This window comes from Carya illinoinensis, chromosome 1 (assembly GCF_018687715.1).
Source record: "Carya illinoinensis cultivar Pawnee chromosome 1, C.illinoinensisPawnee_v1, whole genome shotgun sequence".
NCBI classification, from domain to species: domain Eukaryota; kingdom Viridiplantae; phylum Streptophyta; class Magnoliopsida; order Fagales; family Juglandaceae; genus Carya; species Carya illinoinensis.
This window is the reverse complement of record NC_056752.1, coordinates 39,570,941-39,589,695: the sequence shown is the minus strand read 5'-3', so window position 1 is coordinate 39,589,695 and position 18,755 is coordinate 39,570,941. Positions and strand designations below refer to the sequence as shown.

General features: G+C 32.5%; 1 pseudogene; it reads right to left on the bottom strand.

Annotated features, from left to right (window-relative positions):
- Positions 1–16,114: 16,114 nt before the first annotated feature.
- On the bottom strand, positions 16,115–18,435 carry LOC122298153 (annotated as a pseudogene).
- Between the last annotated feature and the right edge of the window lie 320 nt (positions 18,436–18,755).

The following is an 18,755-nucleotide window of genomic DNA, read 5'->3' as shown; positions in this document are numbered from 1 at the left end:
GCACCCTTGTTGATCCCACGGTTGATAGGCAAGAAACTTTCAACTGCATGCATTGGCAAGCAGTTGTTGTGGCAGACGCCACCTCAAAGGTTAGGGACCACTTTGACAGGGACTAAAAGAGTCAACAGTCCATGTGGTGGTCACCAGCTCCTATACCCTTCCAATGGGTGGGCATTGGCTTTTGGGGTGCACAATGATCCATGTTGCACCATGCATGTCATGCACCACCAAACATGGCATTGTGCATGCCATGCATGGTTTGGACCTCCTCACATGCACTATGCTCTTTAGGTGAGTGCACAGTGCATGTTCGGCCTTTACCCACTTACTGTACACTATGCACTTAGTGCATAGTGCATTCCCAGGCTTTAGGTTCACTCCCCTTGGTTTTCCAGTAGCATGCAGTATTTGGAAAGTAATAGATCTAAAGTTGATAAAACTTATCTGAGAGGAATTTATCTGCTTGTTCGGGCTGATTTCGTATTCCAAAAAATCATCATTCTCCCACTCAGATGTAGAAAAAAATCAATCCCACAAATGACCCCAATTGCTAAGGCCTATTATGTAGGGACATGCCAGAATGGGTGAAAGAGTTATTTGGGCCCATGATGACAGTTTGGGTCTTGGTCGGTGTCATTTAGAGCCCACGACAGTTGTCCAAAGTGGCAATAAGGTGTCTGTACGTATGTTCATTTTAGTAAATAGAAAATAAAAAAAAAACAAATATAAATGGAAAATGAGACACACAGATTTACATGGTTCATCATAAGGCTTACGTCCACGGGTGTTTTGGAGGAAAAATTCACTACAAATGATGTATTTTACATTCTCTTATGGTTTCTCCTAGCTCTAGGTACAAATGGGTTGGTCACCTTTACTATTTGGAGAAAATAGTTAAAGCTGAAGCTTTCATCTGGAGATTGAAGAAGCTTTCACTTCCAGTTCCCCAATAGACCCCCTCATATATGATCTCAGATCCTTTTTATTAAAACCCTTGTAGTGATTGGAGAGAAAGTAGGCTTCATGTCTCTTCCTCTTTTCCTCCTGTTCCTTCCTTTCTTTTCTTCTGACATCTCTTTCTTTCCTCAACTTTTGTCCCCTCATCTCCTTTTTCTCACCTGCTTCTTGATGCCTTTTGTGGTGGATTGGACCTGGGTAATTTCATCCCTTCCACATATCTTGAATTCAAGAATGATAGAATTAACAAGTTAAAACCATTTTCAAGGCCCTAAATTCCAAAAATCCATATCAAGTAGAAATCAGCGAAGCCATATTCTTTATCAATAGTTTAAGTCAAAGGGTGCGCGTGCATGCTTGTGAGAGAGAGAGCAAAATGAGTTGAAAGAATTGCATGTTTGAGATGCCAACATAACATTCAATACCAAAAATGTAATCTTTCTTAATCGTAATGCCTTGATGTGAGCATTATCAAAGTTAAAGTGTGCTTGGTTGCGAGAGAGAAGAAGAAGAAGAAGAAGAAGAAGAAGAAGAAGCGAGACAAGCTCGTTTCAATGAGTAGAGAGGGTTTCTTGGATCCTCTATCTTATTTTCATTATGAAAAACATGCAGAGCCAACAACAAAAAATACACATTAGCGAAAGAAGAACACTCGGATTGAAAACATAGAGAGAGAGAGAGAGAGAGAGAGAGAGAGAGAGAGAGAGAGAGAGAGAGAGAGAGAGAGAGAGAGAGAGAGTGGTTAAAGATGAATGGGCTGTGGTATATATAGCAAAGAGCAATGGAAAAATCTTGGAGGGAACAAGAATCGAGAAGGGAATGGAGTTAAAAGGAAGAGAGAAATGACCATTGCTACTATGCACACAACCACGAGAAATGTGAATTGCACCTTGCCGGCAGTGTGTGATTGAGATATGTATATGAAGAAAGAGCCCAAAGGCCACCGCCATAACAGAGATCAAATACAATGATGGTCCTCCTAATCAATAAACATATCAGTAATGCCTAAGTATTTTTTCCTAAAACATGAGCAACTACATTTGTATTCCTCTTAATGCGTTTCACAAACGATTGATCAAATCTGTTGAGCATTATTCTTATACCTGAGAGGAGCATTCCTATGTTGTTTTAGTAGGCTTCAAAACCTTGGATGACCTTGACAACTTTGAGAGCTTCTCCCTCTAGAACAACATTCCTTAACCCCAAATTAGTGCCAAAAATAATGGCTTGCAGAGCTACACAAGTCTTTGCTTAGAAAGGGTCTGGGAACAAGTCTATTTTCCTTCTTAGTGTACCCATAACATTACCCTTCCAATCATGCACTATGACCCCAACCCCTACATTGCAGTGAACTCTCTCAATCGTAGCATTCCAATTGATTTTAAAGACATCTTTTGCCGGAGTATCCCAGCAATCATTTTGTTATATGGATGTTGCAGCCTTGTTTGTAACCTTTTGATCCAGCTCTTTGAGATCTTGCAAGAGCTAGGTCTGATTCATCATCATGCTTTTCTGAAACTTTCTTGAACATTGCCCCCAAATGTCTCTAGTTAAAATACATTCCCATAAAGCATGCTCAACTGATTTTGGTTCATATAAGCAAAAAGGGCAATTTGGATTATCAACTACCTTCTTCTTGAACAAAATTAACTTGGTGGGAAGTGCATTAATGCAAGCTCTTCATAAGAAAATCTTTCTTGCATTTGGAACTGTTAGCTTCCATGCATTCGCTCAGCTTAATTTCTTAATTTGTACGTGTTGCTGCTGGATTATTGTCCTTGTAGTCTTTCTTATAATTATCCTTGAAGATTTTATGCACTACTTACTGAAAATAATCTATTAACAGTGCATCTCCAGATATATTTGTCAGGTCTATTACAATAACCTATGGGAGTTTTACTAATAATCTCAGCTTCATTTCTCGAGAACGCTTCCTTAAGCAGGCTAAGATTCCACTGTTTTCATGTGTTTACATCAATATAATGAGGGCATCTACTTTAGCATCTTTATCTAATTTTTGTAAGAATCATGATCCAAACTTATACCAAAATATTAATTTGTTTTCCAAAATAATTTCTCTTTTTTAACTGTTTTCCTTTTTACCTTTCAACCGATACAAAAACAAAAGAGGTGGGGGAGGCTGATATACTTGCGTCCTCGTAGGTCTGGGCATTGGCCATCCAACTTTGAGTTTCAAAATCTGGCCCTGCATAAAACTCAAAAATCAAAGCGATTTCTAACGAATGAAAATTGGGTAGATATTATCCTCTAATTAACATGATATATATTTAATTTGTAATATACTCCATAAACTTTTTGAGACAATTATGGCCAATCATCAAAACTTGATACTATCAAATGAAAAATAGGTAACATGACACATTTTATGATTACACATCTTAACAGATTAAATGATGTATAAGTTATCGATAGAAGCTAGCTAGCTGCAGCTTATTTTAGGCTGTTCTCTGTTCCTTTTCTTTTGGTATTCATTAGGAAATATATGCACAAAACTTAACATTAATTAAAAAAATCTATTTATCATCATTTTTTCCCATTATTTTCTCATTATCTTATGATATGGTATTAAATAATAAGTTTACATTTAAAATATAATAATTAAATAATTTTTAATCATTTAATATCACATCATAAAATGATGAAATAATAATATTAAGAAATAACATTACTCACACTACAAGAGAATTGGTTTTTTGAGACAAAAAATTGTCTCAAAAAATCCGAATTTCGTCCCTAGAAGTTTTTGGAGATGAAAAATTTTTTATCTCTATTTTGTCTCAGAAAGTTCGTCTCAGAAACTTTTTGAAGACAAAAATTGATTTTCGTATCCAAAAAGTACTTTTAGGGACAAAATTGGGTGGAACTAGGCGAAACTGTTCGAACGGGAATTTTTTTTTTAGACAAAAAAAGTATCGTCTCAGAATCAAGTTCGAATGAAAAAATTTCTATTCAAACAACATGAAATGTTAATTCGAACCAATAACCATATCTGACCAAGTCCGTTCGAATCAACACATTTTAAGTGACTTTTGTTCGAAGAAAAATATTAACTATTCGAACAAACAATCGATTACGAAAATCTTATGTTCGAAAGGAGTTTTGAAAAATAACGTTATTTGAATGAGTATTTAATTGTTCGAACGAATGCACAGATTGTATTTTCCAATACGTTCGAATGAGTTTTTTTTTTGTTCGAATGGATATGTTTTTGTTCGAATATATGCATAAATAGTAATTTATCATTCAAACGGGTTATTTTAAGTTCAAACAGTATTGATCAAACAAAATGAAATTTAATTAAAAAGAACATACTAATACAAATTATAATCTATATACATCAATTGTTTAAATGTTTACAAACATCATAAATAAAGGCAATTAAAATAATTAAATGAATTATGATTGTGGTGGTAGTGGTGGCATAGGGTTTTGGGACATTATTGACTGGAACTGTTCAAACATTTTTTGGTTATTTAATTGTAGCATCTCTTCTAATCTTGCCTCTAAATCTACTGCTTAATCTAATCGGGTCAGCAACTCTTTTTCCTTCGACCTCAATCGTTCTATCTCAAGTGCAGCTTCCTCTAATCTCTTAGTCTTGTCGTAATTCGATTTGGCTTTAGAAGAGAATGAAAATGTTGAGGATGGCTTCACGCAACATCCTAATCCCCTCAAATGTCCAAAAGTTGAGAAAATATTTGAGCATCGTTGATAGATGATTCATCAGATAGATCCGCAGCAGTGTCTTTAAGAGATATCATCTTGTCTTACAAAAAGAAAAACATTAAAATTAGTATAGGTAACAAAAAAATATTTAGACAATGGAATTAATAAACTTAAACTTACAAAAATATATTTACCCACTTTCTTTACTTTCTCTATTCAGACACCCCTCGTAATGCCTATAACTCGGCACTACTTTACAACAACTATATATACAAAAATTAAAGCATATATTTTAATTAAATTATTTTATTTAAAAGATATACAGTGATAAAATACCTTGTTCTGGTTCTAGTTATGTTGGCTCACCATTGTTGGCAGGTGAATCACACAGGGAGTTAGTAAGTGGTAGGGATGACTCATGTGTTCTTTTGCGTTTAGGAGACATATCTGTTTGAAATTATAATAAATGTATAAAATGAAGTATTAATCTATTTAATTAGAATACTTAAATATTTTTAATTATACATTATAATTCTTTAATTAAATATTGTATAAGTATACTCCATCATGTTAATCATCCTAATTAGAGTACTCAAATATTTTTAAATATTTAATTATAATTTTTTAACTAATTATTTTATAATTATATTTTAACTAATTAATCTATGTAATTAGAGTACATAAATATTTTCAATAATTCATTATAATTATTTAATTAAATATTTTATAAGAATATTTAGAGTATTAATTTATTTAATTAGAGCACTTAAATATTTTCAAATATTTAATTAAATATTTTATAATTATATTTTAACTAATTAATCTATTTAATTAGAGTACTTAAATATTTTCAATAATTCATTATAATTACATAATTAAATATTTTATAAGAATATTTAAAGTATTAATCTATTTAATTAGAGTACTTAAATATTTTCAATTATATATTATAATTGTATTTTATAATTACATTATAAATATCTATTTAATTGATATTGTTCTTATAACAAAAACTCAAAATGTTCAAACGAAATTCTGGTCGAGTCAGATTCCATTCGAACTGAGTAAATTCAGTTCGAACAGTATTCAGAGTGTTTGAATGGGACCAATTCAGAAACCAGTCACGAAACGAAGTAAGAAACTGAACCACAAAACATAATTTTCACATACATTGTAGCATATTTCAATACAATACATTGAAAACTATATGATTATCCCTAAATATGATTATTAAATAACTTAGAAAACTATAAAAACTTACCTATAATTTTTGCAATCCAATAAAAATATCAATCCATAATACATATATATGCATAAAACACATTAAACCGATGTTCTATCCCAACAAATAAATGCAACAAATATCAAGATACTTGTAAATGAAAATCGGAATGAAAAATAACAAAAAAAACATATTACCTCTTGTCCTTGTATTTTCTCTCTCAAGAATCTCTTCTCTCTTACTTTTTTTCAAGCTCTTTCTCTCCACAACACTCTCTCAAAGCCTCTACCACGTTGTCTCTCCCTCTTTCAAACTTTAATCCGAGTGAAAATGAAGTGAAATGATCAGGTTAATAATATGTGAATTTACGTTCAAACGGATTTTTTAGAAGTTCAAACGCGAAAATTCAAAAAGCCACGAATTTTTCCCGTTCGAACTAATAATATAAACATTCAAAAAAAAAAAGAATACTCTCCAGCATATACAGATAATTTGGCGCGAATTTTCCCTCCAAAAAAAAAAATTTGTTCGAACATATTTTATCTCTATTCGAACTCTTTTATATTCATTCAAATAGATAATTCTAGAAATATATAAATATACACATAATATTTTCAATATTATTATTAGTATATGTAAAAATTATATACACTATATAATACTAAGTGTCACTAATAGCATAATGCTAAGTTTCTTACCAATCTATAATATTAAGTATTACTAATAGTATAATATTTTATTTAGTATCACTAATAGTGTCATACTTATAATTACTATCACTATAAGTATAATACTAAGTATCACTAATAGTATAATACTAAGTGATATTATAGTATAGATAGCATAAATATATGAAAACTAATAGTACTATAATACTTTATAATACAATCTAAGTACTTGGTTTTTTACTAATATACAAACTAAATATATTAGATATATGTATTTTATACTTATATTTAATGCAATGTTTTACTAAATACTTAGTATATTACTTTATAATGCAATGCTTTACACAATACTATTTTATACTCATCTAATGCATAATATATATACTATTATATATATACTAGTTACTTACAATATATATAAGTAACTAATTAAATACTTTATACTATATAATATAGATATCTAATATATATTATATATACTATATTATATATACTAGTCCAAAATTTTTTTATTAGTACTAATATTAGTATTATATACTAGTATTAGTAATATAAAACTTATTGTTTTACCTCTTGTCCTTATATATATATTTTTTATGAATTATTATATAATTCATTCGAACTATACCCTTTCCGTTCGAACGAAATTACATTATATAAGCCACGATACAGTTTCTTCTCCGACCTCATTTTGTTGTTTTGGGGCCTAATGACACAAAAGTAATCGGTAGAAATGATGGGACTTTACTCTTAAATCATTTCTACCAATTAAAATCTTGGATTATGGTGAAAAACTAGTTTGTAGATTCAGGACTAAGTCAACTCAGTCATGTCTGTTTGGCTTAGTTCCATTCGAATGAGCCCAAATTCCATTCGAATGAAATTCAAGGCCATTCGAATAGAATTTATTGTCATTCGAATGAAATAGAAGTTCATTCGAATGGAATTTGGGCTCATTCAAATGACTTTAAATTCCATTCAAATGGATTTTAACGTCATTTGAATGGAATTTTTGACAATTCGAATTGAATTTTAATCATTCAAACTAAAGTTGATATTTGGCATCCCTTATTGTTATTTATATTGAGAGACTTCATTCAGCCCATCATGAAGAAGTTTAAGGATCTGGAAGAACGCTTACATACCTTATAGGAGGATTTTGATTTACTTAATAAATAAATATTGTTAGTTATTATTTTACTTTTTTTATTTTGTATAGAACGTCTTAACTCTTTTTGAAATGTAATTAATGTATGGTTTTTATTTTTAGTGTTTGATAACCTCTTTATTGTTAATTATATTTTCTTCTCATTATACTTATTGTTCACAATAATTGAAAAAATGACACTATCTTTAAAGTAATATTTATTTAACTAAAATATTTTTAAATTAATTACATAAAATTACTTTATGAATTTGTAAATATTTTAATTCATTGTAAATCATAATATATAATATATAGACATTTTTATTTACTTTGAAAATGATAAAAAATTAATAGAAAAAATATGTATTATTACAATTTTAACAATATATCTTTTCAATTAAATAATAACGTTCGAACAAGATAATATTCATTCGAACTAATTATTTTGCATTTGAATAGATTAATCATCTGTTTGAATTAAATTTTATTAGTTCGAACGGTTTAGATTTTTAGAGACGATCTAATTCGTCTCAGAATTTCTAGTTCTATTAGTTCGAACGTATTTATAAGGTTCTTCATAAATTTCATCTCTGTAATAAATTTGATTCTTAAAAATTAAATTTTGACGTTAGAGAGATATAACGTGTGTACAGAAATATATATACAACATTGGTGCAAATATAAAAAGAAATATAATGAAAGCTAGAAGATATTAACCGATAAGGCGATCAGGGAGTTTGGAATCTCAATAATTGCTTTGGGTCAAATTATGCTGCCTGTGTTTGGCTTTGACCGGGAAGAATAAGCATCGATCTTATCCTGCCACCTCTTCTCCTCGCTTGCGCCTTTAAAAAGTAAAAAAAAGAAACTTTGCCGAACAAATCGGCCGGTAGACTAGAATATATATATATATATATATATATTCATATAAAGCGTTGCTTCTTAATTAAGCTCATGATCATCAACCGCGTCATGATCATACGTCATAAATATATACGTCAGAATATATATATACTAACTAAAAATAAGAATCTTTAAATTATGAGGCCTCCATATGATATATTAGAATTTCGTTTTAAACTATATATATTGAATTTCGTCCCGATATATATCATATCCTAAACAAGTTTTTTCAAAATATAAATCATTGATTTATATATTATTATTTGATTAATCATGAAAAATAATATTTACAGTCATATAATAATATACAAGTGCTACACAATTTTTTTAAATAATGATAAATATAGGATCTGCATGAAAAAAATTATTTTTTTAATATTAGACCGCACTATATTTTAAAAAAAAAAATGTATACTTCATGACTATATACAATATTCTTCTTAAATATTTTTTTTATCAAATATTGCAATGGTACTTGGCATGCACGTACATATTTACTTAATTTGGAAAATATATTTTCTTTATAAGGTGTAAGGGTACGTTTAGGTTGTAGAAATATAAGTCCTTAAATTAAAATAGCTTAATTGTTTGGTTAATTTGATTTTATGATAATAAATAGTACTTGTTCCTCTAAAAACAACGAGAAGAATAACTATTAATTCTTTGAATTAATATTTGAATATAAAATTCTCAAAGAATCCTTTGTTTTTTTTTTAATATTTTAAAAAAGAAAAAAATTAAAATGCCTTAACGCGGTGACCGTTCTTAATTTCAAGGATGCATGCATGGCATGACAGTCCCATGCATGGGGGAAGTTATTCAATCCATCCCGTGGCCATAATTAGGAGTCATGTGAGCAACCCGGCCAGTACCCCTTAATTAATGACATTAATGGCAGTGGAGGTAATATCAGCCCTCGAATGAACATTATTCTAAAGGCTGATCATGAAATGGAAAATCCACAGGAATAAAGAAAAGAATAGAAAAAATCTAGAAAGAATCACCGGCCTAATTTTCTTTTGTGTGTAATATCTATATTTAAAAATAAGGATTTGTGGGCCAACGATCAGAGAAGAAACTAGATAGGAGGGCGCAATATTATTGATTGCATGCAATGTTCCGATCGATCAAGTATAAATTGGCCTGTAACCCTAAACACAAGACAATTGAGAGAGAAATTAAGCGACTAGTACTTGATCTGCAGATTTGTACTGCAAGCAAAGTTGATCAGGCATACATATATTTATGGCATCTCAGGCAGATAAGCTTGTCAAGATTGGGTTGGAAGGCTTTGCTATAATAGACAAAGTCTACGGCGCTGGCAGCGGCGCCCGACCCAGAAGGTATGGGTACTGGCTTCCAACCCCACCTCCTCCGACGCATGATGCATATCATCGTGGTAAGAATAATATTCATCGTGAGATCATGAGCGAGGTTTCTGCTCAGATGAAAGAAGCTCATCATGTTACCGAAAGCAACATGCCGATCAGTACTATTAATAATACCTTCACGAGTGGCAACAATATTATTAGGGGCCAAAATTCCGCCGTGATGATCTATAGCGAAGTCAAGTACTTCTGATGAAGATCGTCCTGTACACTATCTGTCAGGTGATAATGATCACATGTATATGTATATATATATATATATATAGCTTATAACTAGCTAGCTAGGCTGCTTCTTCATGTATTTTCTTTGGCTTTTCCTTTCTCCGTTCACTACTTGTAGGAGAAAAGGGAATGCTACTCCTGCCGTATTGATCATGTAACATGCATGGGTCGACAGATGGCATGGAAGGAGGTGTCCTATATATATACATATATATATATATATATGTATATATTATAAAGTAATAAGCTTGTGGAAAGGATATTAGGATACTTTGTATTTGATCTCTAGCGCCTCTCCTTTAATTACTACTAGTTATATATGTGCATATAATTAATGATTGTAGAAGTAAACTTAGGAGCTAGCATGGGCCAAAATTAGTCATGTATGATATTGGGGCTGATATGATCACTGGAGAATGATATTATAAATAAATATAAGTGATAGATATATAATAAATATAAGTGATAGATATATATATATATATATATATATAGCCAAGGCCTGTGGCTTAAATGGCATGACACTACAAGAATCTGGGCTTTTACCAGTAATTTTTTAATCGCTGGCAAAGAAATCGCTGTAATATGTCACTTATAGAGGCGATTTCTTAATCGCTGCTGTATTTATTATATTTGCTGGTGAGAAAGTCACTTAAAATATCCCAACCATTTTTTTCTTTTAGTGGCGAAAAATTTTGCTGTTATATGTCCGATCTAAACTCAGGCGCCAAACTTAATTGCATTTTATTTCCCTCCCCGCGACTTATTCACAGTACCCTCTCTGCTCTCCGTGTGTTTTTCATCGATTTCCAATCACCTGCTACTGAAATCCCTTCCGGCCAATCCATACAGTTTAGTTCCAATAATCCCCATTTCCGAATATGTCCCGAAGCTCCATATCTGGCCTCCATGACATTTTCTTGGCGTTCGAATGTTACAAAACCGTTTCCTTCCAAAACCCATGCGTTGCCTCCATCGTTCAGCAAACCCATATACTTCAGCTACCAAAAATTAACCAAACGTTTTGTTGAATGCATATGTACACACGACGATTGCTGCCAAAAATGCCCTCTGTTGTGCATTAGAGCTACCAGAAATTTCCCTAAACTTGCTCTCCCAAACATCCTGTGTGCAAGGCTTTCCAGTCAATTATAAGCCCTCGGTTGACGAAAATCCACTTGCTCTGGTGCTGCTCAGCGTGTCCAAGGTATTTTTCTACTCACAAACTCTATTTGGAACTCAATTTTTTCTCCATACATGCATGAACATTGCGCCATGTTCGGTGTTACTTGGATTGTATATTGACATGCACAAATCTCAGTTTTGGTTTTTTGTTCTTATGGTTTTGTTTTGGTTTTTTTTTTTTAATCTTCTGATCAAAGATGCTGTGCATATTGTGATTTATTGGTTGATTTTGAATCTTGGTAGTTGGTAGTCGATAGTAAATATATTTTGTGCTGTTAATGTCCCATTCATAGAATTTGTGCAATTGAGGTTAGGCTTAGGGCTAGATTTAGGGAAAGAATTTTGGGTAATGAATAAACCTGCTATTGGTAACGTTGTCCATATAGTCTTTAATAATGGTTGTCCTACCAAGAATGACATTATAGTTGCAAAAATTAATCCCACTTGTTAATAATTATTTTTATCTGCTTGGTTGCTTGAAAGTAGTTGTTATTTTCAAATATCATCATGCTAATCTTTATGATAGTGGATTCCTATTTCTCTTATAAGCTTACTTATATTTATGTTAGTTTTGATAAATATAAGTAATATTTATTAGGTTTTGATAAATATGGTAATATTTATCAAAACCCACTATGGCAGGGATTTTGGTGGATTTCCCAGCGAATTTGCATCGCCAGGAAAACCAATTCTGTTGTATGTTTGAGTTTTGTCTGTGCAAAATGTGAAAGTTTAATTGACATATTCCTACTTGAGCTGTTTACATATAATTTTCAGTTTGGTGAAGGTTTTTGTTTTTGTTTTTTTTTTTATTAATTTTAGTGACTTAATTAACTCAACCATATCCTAGAGTTGAGACTTAATTAAGACAGCATTCTTTTAGTGTACTATTGAATTAGCTCAAGATCAATTGCAATCCATGCATGCATCTTAATGGCATAATATTTTATATGCCTATATATATACATATATACATACTAGCGTGGTTGCAAGCACTCTGTACACAGTTGCATGCTCAAATAAGCAACTACATCTGCTGTTAGTATATATCAGTCCCTAACTAATTTCCTCCTAGATAGAGTTGCAGCATATAGATCAAAAGAGCATATTCAAGATACACAATCAATCAATAAGTGCTTGTCCAAGTTAATATATTTAGGAGGACAGGTTGTGAAAATTGCATGGTTCTGATCATAATATTGTCTTCGTTCTGATTTTCTTGATGCGTATGCTTGCTTGAATATGAATAATTTTAAAGCTCAATCTCAAGAATGTGCCGCTCACACTCCACATGGATTTTCTATAGGTCTTAGCCCAAAATAAAATTTACCATAACTTTATCCAATGAGTTCTTTATATTGCAAGGATACATGCATCTTTTACATTGATTTCTTGCCATGTGCTCGATTTGGAAATTAGTATCCATACTTATATCTTATTAATTACATTTTTAGTTTTAATTTCGTAATTTAACATGTCCAATGCGCTGCGGTATGTATACACAAACTTATTCTTCTTAACCAACAAAGCAATGAAACGATCAAAATGTAATTGTTTTCATCAAACTATTAAGATTTGAGAGCATGTATCTGTTGGAGAAGTGAAACAGATATTCTATTCTGTTTGGAAGAGAGGAGAGACTGTTATGGACATTTTTTCTCCGTGGATTGCTTCTCAAGTGGCTTACTTTGTGCCAATGTATACATAGGTATTTAGTAGGCTTGTAGATTTAGTACCTAGCATTTATTCTAATACATGAACTTCCCTAGTACACCAACACCCAAGTACATGAATACCCCAAATACATGAATCACTTCTTTTCTACTAAACGTTTACTCTAGTTCATGGATCTTCTTATTTTTCCCACCTTAGTGATAACCAAAAGTGACAAATCCATGAGGTTCATAAGAAGATCTGCAATGATATTCTTCACATACTGGACTGGCCCAGGAATGTCCTGGTCAATAAGAATCTTGTGTAGGCACTCATTTACCAGGTTTTTGACTAACAAACAATTGTCTCTTCGAACATTTTCAATACCTATAACAAAAGGTATTGAAAATTGACATTAAAAAAACATAGAGAATCACAAACTTGAGAAACTCTTCCATTACCTTTAGTGTCCATTTTGTCAAACTTGTCTGGATTTGTCCATAGCAAACCGGCATATCTCTTCTTGCTAATCAAGAGATATGGATAATAAACCTTTTCAACAATTTTGTTTGATAGGCTTCATGAACCGAAACACCAAAGAAAACAAAAACAGAGAATCCATTAAAAGAATAAGCATACAAGAAAATTGGAACCACATAAGTTTTTTTACTCCATGTGTACCACAATAAATTGTTTGCTTTACATTATGTCCATCCCAGAGAAGTCAAAGCATTTTCTAATATTCCATGTAACCCTTGTTTTAGTCAAGTTCTGGAAGTTTGTAACTAAAATATATGGGATAAATGCATTAATTGCTTTGCTTTGAAAATTTCCCTTTCCAAAGCAGTCCAATAAACTAAATTAACAACATGGAAGTTGCATCCAGGTGAATGAACATATTCACCATTCACTATATCCACATATTTGCATTGATAAGTAAATATTAATCAACTAGGGCACTATTCTCGTCAAAGTCATAAGAGTCATAGCATTGGGCCAAATTAAATGATCCTGCACAAACAACTAAGTTGTTCCAGCTTGATAAGGATTTCTTGAGATCTATTTTAAATACTGTATTGAAAATCTTCGATTCCACACAGAGATAAAGGCGATGTGATAAATGTTTGAGCATGGCAAACTCTTTCTTATATCTTGTTGGAATCATATTCTGAACTGATGCCAAAGACTTGGTGTGACGTCAATTGGAAAGCTGCTATGTGAGATAAAAGAAGAATCAAGAATATTGGAATTATTATAAATTCTTTACTTTAATGAAAGTCCCACTAATATATTCAACAGCTTCTCTCCCCAACTTCAGGGTAGCCTCCACAGTGTCAACCCCAAATTGTACCATAACTGAATCTGTGTCCCCATATATAACCTGATACCATACAATTACTAATTCAATCCATGTTTAAAGAGACTAAGGTATTCAAGAAAACAAGAATAAAAATTAGTTAAAAGGCCATGGGCATTAACAAAATCATACTACTAATTCCATCCATATTTGTATAGAGAGAACAATGACGTGCATCATTCATTCCTAATGCAAAACTTCAATTCCCAAAATGAAGGCAAATACAATGTGCAGCAGTTGCAGTTCATTGTGCATATGAAGTCAGAAACAGAGGACAAGGCACCCTAAAATCACTCAATAGTGAATAGAAAGCAGCAATAAAGCGATGGTAAGACCAAAAATTTCTTCAAGCTGATATGGGTTCCACATCCTTATACTGATTCTCCATAGAATAGTATCTCTAAACAAAAAAGACAATCGTTTTCATCAATCCCAAACCATAATGCCACCAAAACCATTCTACTTCAATATTTCTTTACTATCTCATATTATTTCTCCATAAAATAACGAGAATTAGTTTTTCGTGTAATCTTAGAACATCTCCTAGAAAGGTATAAACTTTTTGTGAATTATCATCCCCAGAAAAAAGTGAATTAACACACATATAAGACACCTAGAATCCAGGCTACCTCAACGACAGACATACTATGCATAGCCCTTGATTGGAGCATTATTCACCATTAGCAAAGAAAAGTCTACACAAAATAACTCAACGTTGTGTTCATAGCCCCCAAGCATTGTAAATTTATCTGAAAACAAGTTTTTTGGTGTGCTCAATCATTTGTCTGTTTGACACAGCAGCCAAACCATGCAAACAATTAGAACTCGAAATTATTTGCATTTCGACTCATGCATAGATTAACCAAATTTGACATGTACCATAGCTTGTAACACTTGAAGATATCTCTAAGCAAGGTAACTGACCCATGGTAGCTCCAGTGAATCCATATACAGAATTTGCACTTATCTGAAAACAAAAAGAAGACATCAGAGAACTTAAAATGCATGGTAACTGACTATTCCTGAATGGTGAGCACACGAAACTACCATAGAACTTCAATAAATAAAAAATGCAAAGCTCACCTTCAAGGCCAGCTGTCGACCATCTAGCACAGCCTTCTCAATTGGATCTTTTGCTTCCTACAATAAAAGTGGAGAGGACATCATTTACATGCACAAAACACCAATAAAAGAAGCTTGATCGCAATGCATGCTAATGTTTATATAATGGCAGTTAAAACACAAGTAAACAAGTTATTACCTTCAAATCTGCCTTTGCTCTCCATCGAGCTGTAATCAGTTCTTCAAGAATTTCAGGAAGTATTCCCTGAGATATTATCATTGTGCATTCTCATTATATCATTATAATGGACATAAACTTGTATACAAACTAATTAAATTCATATGATTCACTCATGTCTACCATAATGTTTATATATATAATAGAGTTTTAAAAAACTCACCTTTTGTAAATTGGATTTAACAAATGTTTCACCAGATGGAGTTTTGTTGACACATTCTGGGGGAAGGTTACGTTTGCAAACATTCTCTGGCGTCACCTTCACAAAGACCATTAGGAATTAGTTTTTGCTCCAATAAAAACATCTACACTATAACTTATTTCATGTCAAATAATAGGATAGTTTCCAAGCAAAAAAACTCAAGTAGCAAACGTAAATGATAGCCAGAACAATCACCAGAGTGCAGTAACATAAATATATGCCATCATAATAGAGGTTCCTCAATGACAGTATCAACAGATTCCAAGTCATCCACAATGTTAAGCATTATCTGCAATTTCTTGATACCATACCCAACCAGGACCAGTTTAGATGCTCCATAAAATAGCCCTTCCATCTGAACACTTCTCACTGCTTCTTCAAGTTTTTTCATGTCAATTTCATCATCCCATGGCTTCACATCCAAAAGAATGAAGGACTTGCCAGACTCTTTCTTTTTTTCGGATGCCTTGATGGCAGCCGAACGTTCTTCAGCAGCCTTCTTCTCCTCTTCAGTCTCCTCGCCAAAAATTTGAAATCTTCATCATCATCATCTTTTGCAGCTGAGGCCTTAGGGTCTTTTGCAATGGAGGGGTTGCAATTGCCTCCCCTGTGATGGGGGCAGATCCCATAACAGTGACACCACATCCTTCTCCTGAAACACCAGAGATCCTCAAGAGTGCATCAATGTGATTGAACCACCGAGACTAAGGTACAATTGAAAGAAAGTTATGGAAGAAATGACACTTGAATGGACTGAATACTTGTAGTTAGATAAAAATTAACAGACTTTGTATGTACTCTATCTTCATTTGTCCCTTGGACGTCAGTGATTTGTTCTGTGATATTTTGCAGCTGGCACCTTTTTTCAGTCTTGTATTTTCCGTTGTACTTTGTTCCCTTTCCCTATTTTATTGACTTGTTGTTGGACTTGGTCTTTTGTAATGGACCCCCTTGTATTTTCTAGTTTGCTGAGATCTCCTCTTGGAAAGGAAGCACCAAGCAATTCCACTCCGTTTTTGGGTTTCATCCAGTCCATTTCATCCCTTTTTTGCTCAACCCCGAGTTGTGATAATAGTATGAAAACAAATTTGTTCAAGGGACAATAACCAGCCATCCTCTAAGCTTTAGCTCCTCATTAGGCTAGTATCCAACAAGTTACCAAAAAACTTCACACATCTGTGGTTTGTGTGAGGTAATTCCAATTACAATGACACAAACTTGTTCCCTTCCATTTCTATGCAAATTCCAATCATTATTTCATTCTTAAACCACGTTCCTCATAATGCATGAATTGTATAACACCGAATTCCATTACTAGATAGCTAACATGCTATTAGTCATGTTCATGGATTCTTTTACCATGCTTGACATGATAAACGAGTTATAAAGTTTTGCCCTACTGCTGATTGTATGGAGAGAAGTTAAATGGGTTGAGGTTGCGTAATGTTTAAGATTTTCCCCATACTGAAGTAGAGTTAAGGAAAGAGCTTTGAAGTTGATATCCCCTAGTTGGTTTATCTAGTTTGAATTGTGATTAAACTCATAACTCCTATAATTTACTAAATGAATTTATTGGCGTGCTATTTTGTGCGTGTTATATTCTGCTTGCTGTGTTTATACTGAAAATTGTGAATATTTTCGTGTGCAGTGTGTATGCTGGACCAATGGGAGCAGTATTGATTTAAAAGGGGGGTTGACTGAGCCTTTGAGAGGAATTGGGCAGACTTGAACAGCCAGGGGTGAGTCCCTTACTTTGTTGCGTATTGAAGGTAAAAATGCATACTATGCTGCAAATCTCTACCTTTTTTATTTCTTTCAACAAATCTATAACTTAGATGGATGGTTTATGGTTTTTTCCAATAAATTCCACCCTGCTGAAAGTTTAGAAATTTTTTGAAAGATGGATACGTTGAGATATCCTTTGTTGTATGCTTTCTCTAGATACAACAACTCTATTTCAATGTAGTCACTAATTGTTCTAGCTTTTCTTTCACTTTGATAGTTTCACATGACTACTCATTACTTTCTTTAGTTTATAGTGAGTTTCCAACTATATGTATGACAATATATATACATATTAAATATATAGACACCCGCACACATACATATATATTAATAGGTGTTTAATGAGAGTGAGGGTGGTGGACATGTAGTTGCGTCAGATGATTAATATAAAATTTTCATTGGCTTCATTATTTCTATCCATTGACATGGAGATAACCCAAAGTACATATATTCTCGCGGTATTTTGACTGCCAGTGTACAAATGATTCTTGTTTTTTGCCCAAAAACTCAGAAAACTTGGAATTCTAACAGCCTATGCACATAGGTTGTGAATTTATAACCCAAAGTAATTTTTGTTACAACCGAAATTACAAACTTATACCCAACTTTATTGACCATAGGGATCACCCAATATCGATGTATTAATACCAACTGCATAAACTTTACACCTTGATCTTCTTTTCCAATATTAGGTGTTTCTTCCAGATACCAGATAATCCTTGCATAGAAAAGGCACAAGTTGGAAAAGAAAATTCCCATTTGTCTTAACGATCACCTTAATGCAGATGATATAAGATACGATACCGGGATTTTCCCCATAAACACTCAAATAATCTCCTAATCAAAGACCCATTTAGATAGTTAACTGTCCATCATTTTTGAAAACCTTTGTCTGTGAGTGTTTTGGTTACACAACCAATTATCCTTGAACCGTACATGACTATAAGTTTGAGATCGTTAGTTAATGACACAAAATAGTGGACTCAAACCTGAAATAATTTTGTAACATGCCTTTCTTTCTTGTATATACTGAACTCAAAACGCATACACTTGCAAGTCCTATAAGGATGAATTATACA